Source organism: Benincasa hispida, chromosome 3 (assembly GCF_027475165.1).
Source record: "Benincasa hispida cultivar pf3 chromosome 3, pf3_genome.v1.1, whole genome shotgun sequence".
Classification (NCBI taxonomy): domain Eukaryota; kingdom Viridiplantae; phylum Streptophyta; class Magnoliopsida; order Cucurbitales; family Cucurbitaceae; genus Benincasa; species Benincasa hispida.
In genome coordinates this window covers 23299019-23314211 of record NC_143480.1, presented here as the reverse complement: position 1 = coordinate 23314211, position 15193 = coordinate 23299019, and positions in this window count along the sequence as shown.

Sequence of the window (15193 nt, the reverse complement as noted above, 5' to 3'; positions counted from 1 at the left end):
TCATCAACAGTTCAGTTGTTTTTCCAGTATTGTATGTAGACGATATCCTACTCATTGGGAATGATGTAGGTCTACTGACTGCAGCTAAGAGGCTAGCAACTCAATTCCAAATTTAAGATTTGGGAGAGGCTCAGTTTGTACTTGGTATTCAGTTCTTTCGGGATCGAAAGAACAAAGTGCTAGCACTGTCTCAAATATCATACATTGACAAGATATTGCTCAAGTACTCGATGCAGAACTCCAAAAGGGGCCTACTGCCTTTCAGGCATGAAGTTACATTATCTAAGGAAATGTGTCTTAAGACACTTCAAGAGGTTAAGAAGATGAGACGGGTCCTCTATGCATCTACCATTGGCAGTTTAAAGTATGCGATATTGTGTACTAGATTAGACATCTGCTACGTTGGGGGATTGTCAGTAAGTATTAGTCTAATCTAGGACAGGGTCGCTGAACCACGGTAAAAAATTTTCTCAAGTATCTTCAGAGAATGAGGGACTATATGCTCGTGTATGGATCTAAGGATTTGATCCTTACTGGATACACGAACTCTGACTTTCATACTGATAAGGATTCTCAGAAATCCACTTTAGGGTCAATGTTCACTCTTAATGGAGGAGCTGTAGTATGGCGAAGCACTAAGCAGGGGTATATCATCGACTACATGATGGAGTTCGAATATGTAGTGGCTTGTGAAGCTGTTAAAGAGGCTGTTTGGCTCAGGAAGTTCTTGTCGATTTGGAAGTTGTTCCAGACATGTCTAGGCCCATCAACCTTTATTGTGATAATAATGATGCTGTGGTGAACTCCAGGGAGCCCAGGAGTCACAAGCACGAAAAACATATAGAGCAGAAGTATCATCTCATCTGCGAGATAGTGCATCAAAGGGATGTGATAGTCACGAAGATTGCTTCAAATCACAATGTTGCTGAACCGTTTACAAAGGTTCTCACGACTACAATTTTTTAGGGTCACCTTCAGAGCATGGGTCTACAGGACCGCTCGCGGCTGGACTAGGGCAAGTGGGAGATTTTTGTACTGGACCTTAGTGACCTAGTTAATGTTTTTGTACTTTTTGGGGATGATGCCCTAAACTCTCGTTCGATCCTGTAGTTTGTAAACACCTGTATTAAATAAACGCTTGCTATGTAATAATATGATATATTTTCTTCACTGTTGTCTAAGAAACATGAGATGTTTTATTTGCTTTACCACAAACCAATAAACTAAGATCTCTGGTTGTCGTTGTAACTTAAGCATGTATATGGAGACATACAGGTGGATCATGCCTTAAGTGATTATCAAAATGGTATGTAGTATATAGATATATAAGGGAAACCTTATCCTTCTGACACTATGGATGTGGCCCACTTTGTAGAATTTTACAAGTGTTGTGACTGACGGAACATGAGACATACGCAACGGAATAAGGATCTAATTACACTCTAATTTCTTTTAATTAAAAGGAAAAAACATGCAAAAAAAAAGGAAAAACAGTAAATTAAAAAGGAGTAAAGTACAACCTTTGTAGCTCCCGAAAAGAGTTTTTCCTTGTTGAATCTCGACCAAAACTCTTTCGGACCACCACTAAAGTTTACCCGCTATTCTCTAGACTTAGAACCGGGTTGTGAGACCCGGTGAATGAAGGAATGAAAAAAGGAAGAAATGGTGGTTCAATGTTAATGTATGAAAGAAAGGATAAATTTTGGTGAGAATTATGGAAAACCAAATTAGAAAAAATTTTCCAAGAAGAAAAGAAAAAGATTTCGAAAATCTCTTTTTATTAAACAATTACATGCATCTAATGCATGTAAAAAATCACTAAAATTTAACACCTCACAAAGCACTAAACCAAAGTGGGCTATGTGTAATTCTATAATGTTTACACATAGTCAACTTAAGTTAGTGGGATTATCTAACAATGTTGGATAATCCCACTAACTCTTAGTCAAGGGCAAAATGCTCTTTTTCTATTTGGTCAAAGTCAAACTTTGTCTTTTAGCGAAAAATTCAACCCTTTGACTTTTTACAATTTTGACCCTCTTGACTAATTTTGACCTCCCGAACATGAATCCGCATTCATATTTTTGAAATTCAAATCACATTTGAATATAGAGCGCCATATAAAAACCGATAGTGATATCGCATATACTTGTCGGTTTTAATCTCTTTTCCTAATTCGAACAATTCGAATTAATCCAACATACTGTTCTAAGTTTAATCCATATGAGCTAGTAAGGGGACCTAATGGACTACAGATCATGGGCTCTAATAATCCGAGATTAACTGGTAAAACTCTTTAACCTAATTAATCAAAATTTGTTAACTAAAGGGTCATTCCACTAAAGTCCCGTAGTTGCGCTCCCTTCACTGTAGATATATTTCTATCCATCTGATATAACCATAACTAGTAAGTCAATCTTTCACAGGTTGTCTGTGGTCTTGGCTGGGTCAAAATACCGTTTTAACCCGAGAACACTTCTTGTTCCTTCAGTCCCAACTTCTAAAGATCAATTGATTTGTGGTCCAACCAACAAATCCAGTCCTTCTCAGCCTAGTGAGAGGATGAGGCCCCTTGTTCTTATTCTGAAGTTAGCACTTAAGGGAACAACCTATCTACTACCCTTAGAGACGGGTAGGAGTGAAGTTTGTCTTGCACCCTATGTCCCCAGCTATTTACCCGGTCTTACCCTTGAAATGGGAGGCTTATTGAGCCAGCGCTGTTGAGCTACTCTCACCCATGTAGATCTAAGGATAATCCCGAATAAACAGGAGTTCATAGTTAGCTCAAAATTGAGATCGAGTTACCTAGGTCATCAAATTTGAATTAGTCAGTTTTAAACAGTAAACGGTGTTATAAAGTAAAAATGACTAAGACTTGGTCCAGTCTTATACAAACTCATTGCATAGGATGCCCCCACTCACATATCTCTATAGGAACGATTCAAGATCACATCGATTGTACTAACTACAAAGTGGGCCGCATCTATAATGTCCCCAGAACAAGGCGCCCAACCTTATCCCTAGATTATAGACCATTTTAAGCTATATACTCGAACTTGATCCATGTTTTATGTCATCACATAAAGTTCAAGTCTACATTAAACAGCCTCAGAACCTTAGTTTATTGGATTCAAGATTATAATTTCAATAACAATTTTATCGAAAAACAAAACAGAATATGTTTATCAATTTACAAACTACGAGTTTTAGGACATAAAATCCAATAGTGACGTGCTACAGATGGTTTGACTGATCATTCATGTGGAGATAAGTAAACGGGGGTATCCTATACAAAGGAATTTATATAAGACCAGAAAACGAAGTGTTTAGTCTCGTTATATAATGTCGTTCATGACAAAGACTTCACTTCACTAGGATGACCATAAGTAACACGACCTTAATGTTAAGTGAGTTGGGAACTCCTGCCTTTGAGGGGGGGTCCTTTGATTTGCATGGGCGCGAGTGGCCAGATTGTCTACTCAAACCTACCACTTTGGGGATTCATCTGATTGGGGAGCTGGAAACTCAGTTACACAAGATGAAATTCACTCCTTCCCTGAAGCAGGGGTAAGTAGATAGATTGATTCCTTAAGTGCTGATTCTGGGGTTTGAATGATGTGGTGCCACACACCTTCTCATGGCCCCAAAAGTGTCCACTCATAGTAGGACTATGAGATATTGTTCATTAGAGGGATCAGTGGTACTTAGGGAGTTAGATGTAACTATAGGGACAAAATGGTAAATTGGCCTAGCTGTACTTATGAGCATCTAGGAAGGGTTATCGTACTGTTGACTGGTTATATCTGATGGACGCAGAAATATATCTGTAGTGAAAATAGTGCAGCTGTCAATCTTTAGTGGAGTGTCTGACAGTTAATGGATGGTAGATCTCATGGCTAAAGAGTTTAGTTAGCTATTCATGTAACGTTGGAGCTTCAAGCTACAGGTCTCCTTGGTAGCTCAATAGATTCAAGTTGAAAATTAGTTTTTGGGTTAGTTTGAAGTGTTCAAATTGAAAAGAAAGAGTTTAATTATATATGATATGATTAAACTGATTCAATTATATATGAGATAGTTGACATGATGTATGAGATACTTTAATTGGAGGAAAATGATATAAATACGATTTATTTCTAGTGAAGGAAAAAAGGACTATGGTTTAAATGTTGCATATGATATGATATTAAAACTATAGGTTATAAATATAATATGTTAAGTTAGTTATTATGTTTATTTATATTTAAAACAATTATGAGATAATTGTTAGTAGTTTTTCCATAACAGTGCGTGAAAGTGAGAGGTTTCATTCAGTTTTTCATAATGAATGATAAAATGAAAAATGTTTTCATTTTGGAATGAATCAGAGTATCGTTTGATAATTATACACTGCCTATCGTTTAGCTCACGAGAGCCTACACAACAGCCTCAAGTGTTTCCTAAATGATCGTGTACATGCGCAATTTCCTAAACGATCGTGTAGATTTTAATAAACAATTGTCTAAACGATCAAACCTGTTTCTTAAACGATCGTGTACCTTTTTTCTAAACGATCAAGCCCAAGTCTATACGATAGACACAAAACCTCTCTCACTTGCTTGGTTGTTGAATACGATCGTTTTTTCCTCCTGTCCTCTACCAAATCCAACAGAGCCCACACCTCTTGGATTCTCACTCTGAGAATACCAAGGTCATTGAGTGGTGGTGTCCTAGTTGTTGCATGTTCGTGTAGAAGATTGTTCATTTACAAAGCGACAATGAGATTTGGGTAGACGATTGGCTTGCCGTTTGCAGCAACAGCGAGATGTGCTGTTCTTGATGAGAGCGAGAGGTAAACAGAATAAAAGTTCTTCAAAGGTGAGTCTATTATTCCTTTGTTATTTATTTATTGAAAGCATGTCGTAATTTGTTTTGAAATACATAACTTGTATGTATGTTTATGAATGTTTGCTTTTCTGTCACAATGAATTTGGAACGATATTGCTTTCGCTCATAGGTTCTCTTTGATAAGAGTTCCTTCATTCAGGACGCTCGACGACCATAAGGCTGGCACGTGCAAGACACCATATGTGTGCAACTTGGATATCTACTGACAACCAACCTTCCTCGCCTATCTTCTTTAACCTATAGCTGATATCCTCTCTTCCAAGATTCCTATTTTCCACTATTTTTTTCGTACTTAAAACATTAATTCTAGCCCAAATTAAACCAAACTTTTTTCATAAAACTTGTTAAATATCATCTTAAGAAAATTACCTTCAATTTTGGGCTTCTAATTCCTTTCTAAGTGCTCAAAATCTCTCAAAACATTCAGCTTGCTCCAATTGCTCCAAAACTCAGACCTTTCTTGAGTTTTCTTCAATTTCATGCATCATCTCGCTCGGCTGAGATCCTCTTTGGCAGCCCAGGGTCTCCTTCCCTACTGATTTCTCTAAAGAGTAACGGAAGAAACACTCTTTTTGCCGAGCCAAATGATCAAATTAAGCATATCTTTCTATCCCTATTTATAGATTTGGTTGCATGACTTCCTTGCTTTAAGAACTTGACACCTCTACTCCCACTTGGCTAACTTCTCCACTTGCCACCTCAACCTTCATGCAAAAGAGAGCCACCAAACCTTTAAACTGACTTCCCTCTCTCGGCCACCAACTACATCAACGCATGGTCATGCTTCTCCAACACATGGTCATTTGTCTTCTAAACTCTACGCCTAGCCAAAGCCTTCCCTTGCCTTCCACATAGAGACCAACATAACCTTCTACCACATAGTTTGTCTTTGATTCAAAGTTCCCATAACTCATGCGCTTATCAACTCTTGACTTGATCACCTCTTCTCACCAAGCCTTGGCCCTATGGCTTCCAATGCCTGGCTAACCTTTATTATCTTGACCTTCCATGCATGCATGCTCCTTTAATACCCATGCATGCTAGCTTAGGCAACACTCCACACTAAGTCCTAATTCTCATGCCATCCTTAGCCCGACTATGCCTTCCTTTGCTCGCTCAGTAAGCAAGACTCCCGACATGCCACACAATTTACTAACACATACTCACCTTTCTTTCCTTTGCAAGCCAATGCCTAGGCCTCTCTTCCCACGACCAACACTTAAATTTCTGTAAGTACTTTAAGCCAACACATACCTCTATTTACCTTAGCTTGGAAAATTCTAAGGGAAGAGTTGTAGGGCTTACAGAAACTTTCTTGGGTTCTAGAAGATTGAAGTTCAAATTGATCGACTGTAGAATTTTAAATTTTAAATTTTATCCCATGTTTGAGAGAAAATATCAAAGGATCAAATATTAGGGATTATATCCACTATACTATCCTGAAATCAATATAAAAATTCTACGAATTAAATTTGTCTGAAAATCTCGTGTGAATAAGACCATTGTCTTCTCTTATGATCTTTTGTTGTAATTAGATCACAAATAATAACATCGGTTTCCTTTTTTTTTTTTTTTTGTTGACATAAATTATTTTCCTACTATCACCACTATATTTGAACAACCTTATACGACCATAAACGTCATAAAAAAATGAAATAAATGCCCACTTTTTGTTATTTAGAAAAACTATAAATTTTAGGTTAAAATACCATTTTGTAGTTTGAGTTCTATTTCATTATTTTAGATCGGATCAAAATTAGTTAAATAATAATAATATTTTACATGCAAAGAAAAGAATATATAAAGAAAATGCTAATAGAGATTAAAAATTTTAGAACAAAGTAACAATAAATTAATTGCGTATATTAATTTTAAAGTTTATTGAAAGTACTCATATCAAAATTGGATATTAAAAAGTACATTAATCTAACAAAAATCAAAATTATTTTTTTAAAAAAACGAAAATGATATTTTTACAAAAAAATTCAATTTCCTCCATCAATTTTAGCAGCTTATGTTTATTTTTCTCTTTCAATAACACAAATTTCTTTTTTTTTTTTTCCTTTTTTTTAAAAAATCCTTTTGGGTAGGCTTCAATTGGAAAAGGTTACTAGTCTTAATCTTGTAAAAATAAGGTAAAGGAATAAAACTTTGGTTTGTGGTTATGAATGGAAGAGCACCGATGTGAAATGATAATTGATATTGGCTTTTTCACTAAAAGGAAAAAACCGTGCCCTTTTTACCTTTACCAAATATTTGTTTGAAGGTATGGTATATATGTTGCTTTTCTTGGATTCCTATGGTCCTTAAGAAAATATAGCTTTTCCCCCCACCTTTTGTTTTGTTGTATTACACATTACATTCTTTTGAGCAATATTATTAATCAATTTTTTTCGGAACTAGGTACGGTTTGGCGTGGCTTTCGGTAGTTTCATGTTCATCCATCTTTTGGTGGGAAAATGACCAATTCGCTTTTAGATGTCAAAAAAGAAATTAACACATTCTCTACATTTCTACCTCATTGGGTCTTTTACTTTGTCTCCATTTTATTTTTGGGTCCACGTCAATTTCGTTGCTTGTTGTGGATGCTTAAGGATATATTTGGCAGTGATTTTGATGAGGCTAAAATCACTTTTAATATTTTCAAAATCAATTTTTTTTTTAAATGATAATGTTTGACAAAGAAATAAAATTGATTTTGTAAAAATCAAAATCATTTAAAATTAATTTTTAGAATATCATTTATAGGTGATTTTTGTAATGGCTCATCGACCAGGAATTACCATTGCCCTCTTTTTGGACTTCTATTGGAACTCCATTTATGAATAGGGTTGTTTTTAAATATAAAAAAATAAATCAAAATATTTACAAAATATAGTAAAATTTTAGAACTGTTAATGATGGATGTTAATGATGGATGCTGATAGATATTAATAGACTTCTATCAGTGTCTAGTCTATCATTGATAATTTTAAAATTTTGTTATATCTGGTAAATATTTTCAACAGTTTTACTATTTGAAATAATTTCCAATATTATAATATCTTAAAAGATACGTCAAAACCCCTCTCCTTTTATTACCAAAAGTTACCTTTTTAATCTCCTCCAATTTTTCTTGTGAAAGTTAATTTTCAATCCATCAAATTAACAACCAAGACACTAACATCATATTTTCAGAACCTCTCCCATGAAGTGTTTGTAATTAATAATAATTTCAATAAAAAAAAAAAAAAAAAACAGACACAAACATAAATACACACAAAGTTTCAATTTTTTTTTTTTTTTTTTTTTTTTTTTTTTTTTTTTTTAAAATGTTAGAGTGTTCAAAAATTGCAGTTCAAGAAGAAACTATCACATCATCAGAAGATTGTAAGTTTTATACTGGATTTTATTCTCACGATTGTAGAGGGAAAAATCCTCAAATTTTAGTATTAAACTTTGCATGATTTATAATTTTTTTAAAAAAAGATTAATATGCATTTTACAAGCAAATTTTATCTCGCTGAAGCCGAATATCCACAAATTAAAGGATATCAAAGCCTTATAAATGTGGAAGATAGCATCTTCTTGATTTTCATTGTATAGGGGAGTCAACCAAGAGGTAATAAAAAAATATTTAATTATAGACATTAATCATAAACATTTATCATTAAGGTGCATAATTGAGAGGACATTTGGTGTTTAGAAAAATAGATGGAAAATATTACGTCATATGCATTTCTTTCCTTTTAAAAAACAAGTGAAGATCATTGTTGTATCAATTAGGGTTGGAAATGGGGTGGGATGGGGCCGTGGATGCACTCCCCATCCCCATCCTCGTAGGGATTTATATTCTTTGTCCCCACCCCATTCCCCGTTTTGGGGAGTCGGAGATCGGGTCCCCGTGAGAAAAATTTCTCCGTTTATATTTTTTATTTTTAATTATTTATTTATTTAAAATCAATTAAATTTTGGTATTTATATTCAAATTTTAGATATTTAATATAATAAAGTAGTATTATTATTATTTTATTTATTTAAAATAATAATTAAATAATAATTATTTTATTTATTTAAATTAATAATTAAAAATATTTTAAATTTAATAAAAAGTATAATATAATTATTGTAACAACCCAACCTTTTAGTACTCTAATAAGGGTTGTTACTCATAATTACACATTTACATTCAAAATATTTTGACCATTGATGAAAATAAATTTTATTAAAATAATAAACATAGTTTTCCAAAATAAATAACAAATAAGTAAAACCTTTTTCGGGGCCCCTAAAATAATGAAGAAAAAAAATAACTTAAACAAATAAAATTTTGACCAACATTGAGTTTCAAATCAAAACTTTTAAATAGCTTGAAAACGTAAACTGAGCGGAAAGCGATTTACATGTCCCATATGGCACGATCACAGGTCCCTCTCGTCACTCGCCAGCCCGTTCCTATCATTATCTGAAAAACATAAATTAAGAACGGTTGAGTATAAAATACTCAGTAAGTGATCCCATTATCGGGATCAGGCTATGCATCCACAAGCAAAGAAAAATAGCCCGTGGCTCATACAACTACATCGGTTTTTTATGATGAAAGGAAAACTAAAAGACGTACTATCTTGCCTTGATACGCATGTCTAGCGGCCGTAGGCACACCGTCAAACATGAAAATAACATGAACGTGAACCTGTCGACTCACGCATGTCTAGCGGCCCCGTAGGCACACCGTCAAACATGGAAATAACATGAACGTAAACCTGTCGACTCACGCATGTCTAGTGGCCCGTAGGCTCGCCGTCAAACATGAAAATAACATGAACGTAAACCTGTCGGCTCACGCATGTCTAGCGGCCCGTAGACACACCGTCAAATATGAAACATGAAAATAAAAGTAACATGAACGTAAACCTGTCGGCTCACGCATGTCTAGCGGTCATAGGCACACCGTCAAACATGGAAAAATAACATGAACGTGAACCTTTCGACTCACGCATGTCTAGCGGCCCGTAGGCACACCGTCAAACATGAAACTAGACCCGTAGGTCATCTGAAATAAAACATGCGTCAAGGCGAGACAGTAAACCACTCTATTGGTCTATTCATGCACCACATACATAATATCAGTACTGATTAGAAATTCGAACATGCTCATAATACTTATAACTGTCATGCAACAAGTAAAACATAATGACAAAATCATGCTTCAAGAGTCCATTAGTTAACTTTATAATTCTAGACTAGGTCGCCTGGCACAAAGGCACCGATAATAGTACCACTTACCTCAACTTGGTAAAAAACGCAAAACAAAATCTCCTTAGAACTTCTTTAGCACACTTGAATCAACCTAAAGTTGTGGCTTGGTCCAAGACAAATTCCAAAACTTGATTCAATTAGCCAATCTGATCAAGAATTAAATCCAAAATCAATAACTTAATTTTCCACTATTACTCTCAATCCAAAAGAATAACCATCCAACAACTTACAAAACTTACCGATCTTCACCAATTTTCTGCAAAACAAAATGGTCTCTAGCTTGATGGTCAATGCCTCAAAACTTCCAAATCTTGAATCTAAGTTTCACACCAAAGAGAGGTTACTAATTTAACCCAAAATCAAATGGGTGAATTTCACCTCCCAAATTATAAGGAAAATAAGTCTTACCCAAGGTTTTTCTCAAGATTCCGGCAAAGATCGGGCAGTGGCGGTAGATGGCGCGTCGGCTCGTGGATACTATAGATAGGCAGCGGGTGTTGCTGTCAGACGGCATAAATTGTTTAGGCTAGCGCTGGTAGCGAGGGTCTTGCATGAGGAGGGTTTGCGAGAGTGGGAGAGAAGGGGAATTTCTAGTTTTACAGATTTTATTCAGCAGCAATTACGAACAAACCATAGCTTCAAACAACGATCCAACCGTTCAAAATGAAACTCCATATGTCTCGAACAGACTGACCAAATTTGAGCACGATCCAACGGTTCAAACTCTGGAAATCGACAATTTTGTGAAAGCTGTCGCTGAAAAACCGAATTGCTTTCTCCCAATTTTTTTTTTTTTGCCTTTTTTCACTCTCATTTAATTTCGAAAAAATCTCAACTCTTTTATTTTTTTTTTCAAATTTTTAAAAGATAAATAAAATATTTTATCACAATATCTCCAAAATCTCCAAAGATTCTATTAAATTTATAAATCAATTAACTTTTCAAATTATCTTAATTTAGGCTTCAAAAACCAAAATTAAAGGCATAAAATCCATCAATTTGATACAAATTAAATCCTTCCAAATATTTAAATCAATTCAAAACCACATGAAATTAATTATCTCTTTAATTTTTTTTTAAGTTGGCCCTAAAATCCAAAATCAAAGGGAAACAAAATTCAATATTTTCAAGATAATCAGTTCGAATATCTAATCAATTAAATTCAATTTAACCAATAAAAGTTTTTCAATTATTTCAATTTAATCTCAATTTTCCAAATGAAGGGAAATTTAAACTCAATAATTTTAGATAATTAACTTAAATTTTTCTGAAATTCGGGATATTACAATTATAATTAAAAAAATTAAAAAAAAGGTTAAAAGAATAAATAGTAGCAGCTACTATTACATATACATTTATACGTATGTATGTGTATATATACATATATGTATTAATTATTATTAAAAAATATTAAAAAAATATTTGGGGCGGGGTCGGGGACGAGGACGGTTTGGGGATACCGTCCCCATTCTCGATCGGAGACTCGTATTTTATCCCTGATTTGACTCCATCCCCGATCAAACTGGGGATCGGGGCGGGACTCGACCCACCGGGGATTTTTGCCAACCCTAGTATCAATACACTTCAAAACTTTATAAAAACTCATTCTGCAACTCACTTTGAGTCCAAGTTTTATGACAATGATGAAGATTTTCTCTAGACTCAAGTGTTATAGAAGAAAGTGAAATTTCTTGTCATGGAAAGGAGATGGAAGAAGAACGAAGTCTATCAATATTACGTCATATAAATTTCTTGTCACATATCAATCATGCATATAATAATTTATTAATGACACAAATGAAAAAAAAAATTTAATAAAATTAGATATTTATTTTAATTATTTTTCAAAATAAATGTCCCAACGTAAAATGTCCTTTTTAGTAATTTGATAATTTTAAAATCACTTTTAGAACCAAATATAATAATTCAAAATTACTTTTATATATTTGAAAATCACTTTAAAAAGTTTGGAACCAAACATAAATTAAATTTTTTAAAAATCAATTGTACTGAAATCTCTTTTTCTAAAATCACTACTCCAAGTATCACTACCAAACATACCCTAAGTCCACGGGTTTCAAGTGGATATGAATATGGTTAAATTGGTGAAATAATTAAATTTATTATAACTCAACATCTAATAAACATTAACTCCCTGAAAAGAAGGTGATTCAGCCACGCTTTCTAGTATGGCTACCTAGCTTTAAACTTTTTAGTCAATCAGTGATTTAATATGGTATCAAAGTAGGAGTTCATGTGTTCAAGCTTTTGTAATGTCATTTTTTCCTTAATAAATTTTGAGATGTATCGATGCCAACATACGGACAGGCGAATATATATTTGACCATTACATGACAACGATGGTAAATTTATAATTCGAAGAACCAGTTCTTCAAGATGAAAAGATCTTCATACCAGTGTATATATGTGCAACAAGTAGAGAATTTGAGTATTGTAATAAACTTACTTTTCCATTGTACTATCTTGATGTATTGATAAATGTAGGTAACCTAGGTCCTCCAATAAGATTTCGAAGTTGCATTGGGGTTATTTTTTTTAATTCATTGGGCTGGAGCTTGCCTTGTTTGGCATTTTGTTGGGGTTGGCTTGGCCACGCACCTTCCCATAGCCCTATATTGGGCCTAAGGTGATCCCATGGGGTCGGGGAATGGGTGAGACATGCCTCATTAGATACTTGAGTATGTTGGGTTGGGACAAGGCCCAAACCAACTCCCTTCTTTAAGTCCATTTTGGTCCTAGGTTTTGTCTCGAATCTTGTTATCTTTTTAGTTTTGTCGATTTTATCCTTCCTTGATACTAACTAGTCCAAAATCACCTACAACGAAATGAAACTCATTTTATCTAATAAAAATCCATAAAAATTAAATAAAGGTGTTCAATTATTTAATTATTTCGCTAAAAATGACCGCAATTGACATAAAATAAAATTAAAAAAATAAATTCAATTGAAGTACAACGGACGAAAGCTTGCACAACCACGCATGAAGAGAATGACTATTTGATTGCAATAAACTTGAAAATTTTGTGTTGTTCAACTAATTATAGCATTTATGTCTTGAAATTTCGTGATAAAAACATATATTTTTTTTCAGTCTTAGAGAATAAGGGAGAGAAAGTGAACAAACAATTCTATTATATGATGTGCATGCATTTTTACAATATTGTAGGGATGATTTTGGACCAAAGGACACAATCGACATCAAACAAAAGTAGAAACAACATAGTAAAAAAGATAGCAAGATTCGAATAAGAAGTGACAACTTAGGATCAAAATGAGGTTGGAAAAGCGGGCTGGTTTGGCTGGCTTTGGTAAAGGTTGAAGTTGAGCATCACAAAATACTAATGGGACATGCCTTGCACATGCCTCACCCGAAAGGATCATCTTAGAGCTAATATATGATCGAGAGAGGTCAAAGCCGACCTTAGAAAAATACCAAACGGGTAGAGCTCAAAGCAAGGTAAGCCCCAAAAAAGGAAAGTGACATGGGCTTAGCTCATGCCATGATGCTTGACCTACATGAGCCGAAGCTAACCAAAAGAACCCGCCAAAGAAGGGATGCCACATGGAAAATCCAGACCAAAAAGGAGGATAAGATAAAAAATAAAAAAAAACTCAGAAATTAGAAGAGGATGAAAACAACATGCATTATAAATACATGGCAAAACTCCAGGGAAAATAAATCATTCTAATACTCCAATTTTCTAGTTGCTACACAAATATACTTTCTAACCTAGCATTGTGTGGTAATGGCAAGCACCACACTGATATGTAGATTTTTTAATCTTGCATGTCACCTTCTTCCCCAAATTACAAATTTACAGTTGTTTTTACATGAAGGTCAGATGCGTTTTTCGTAGTTTAAATTTTAACAATAACAAATATAATATCATAAATAAAAGAAAACTCAAATACGATGGTGTTAATGATCTAAATTAATAACCAACAACTTAACTTGACCAATTAAGATATACATCATCCACACATAGAGATCATGAAACTATCATCTCCATTCTTAAAAAAAAATTAAAAACAAGAAGTTTGATCACTGTAAGTCCATGCATGTTTGGCTAAATATTCTGACTACCTCTCTTGAGATGCAAGGATCGAATCTCCATTTTTGTAGGTAAAATAAAAGATTATATTTCATTTTCCTAAGGCTTTTGACATAATTTGGGCCTATGCTGAATGCATAGTACCACGAACTGATGATGTTACAAGCCCGATCTACAATATAATGACAGCTGGGCTTCAATCTTGCTTTCTTGCGTGTGTCTTTAGTGGCCCATTGGGCTTTCCTCGTATTTCACGAATAATGCGATTTTTCTTTAGCATCTTTTGAACTGAACACTTGGCATTCATGCAATATCCATTATTGATGACACACAATAGACTGTCCGGAAGTTTAAAATTGTTTGTTCTCCAAAAAAGGAAAAAGGCTTAGACTGTTCCTCCGGAATTTATCCCAACAGATTGTGTAATTTGATTATTTTTTAACATCAAATCATGCAAATTCCTCTATAATAAAATCTCCATTCCCATCTCAGTAATTGTGAGAATAATACAAAATAATAATAATTTATGAAAATCTGTGCTTCTTTTTCTTGCGTCCGATTCGTCAATGTTCTCTATAGTCCGCACTTTATCAATTTCACTCCTATCAATCTAAATCGATCCTTTGAATATTTTGATTTGTAAAAAAATATTAATTTGAATGGATTTTTTATTTGAAAAATCAACCAAAATCGAATTGATCAAAGTATATATATATATATCCTTAAAAATATATTCTAACATTAAGTATGTTTTAATATTTTAATTATTATGATACATATGTATTTGTTGTTTAGAAAAAAGACCATATTTTTATGGTGTTTATATATATTTTTATTTTAAACGTGCCAAAAAAATAAAAGAAAAATCAAATTTCAATTTCTAGAAAAAAAAATCAATTTTAATTTAAAATTAGCAAAAACTAAACGATAATAAGCGAACCAAATAAAAATCATTCTATTGATTATATTCTTTACTGAACATTAGTTTGAATCTTCG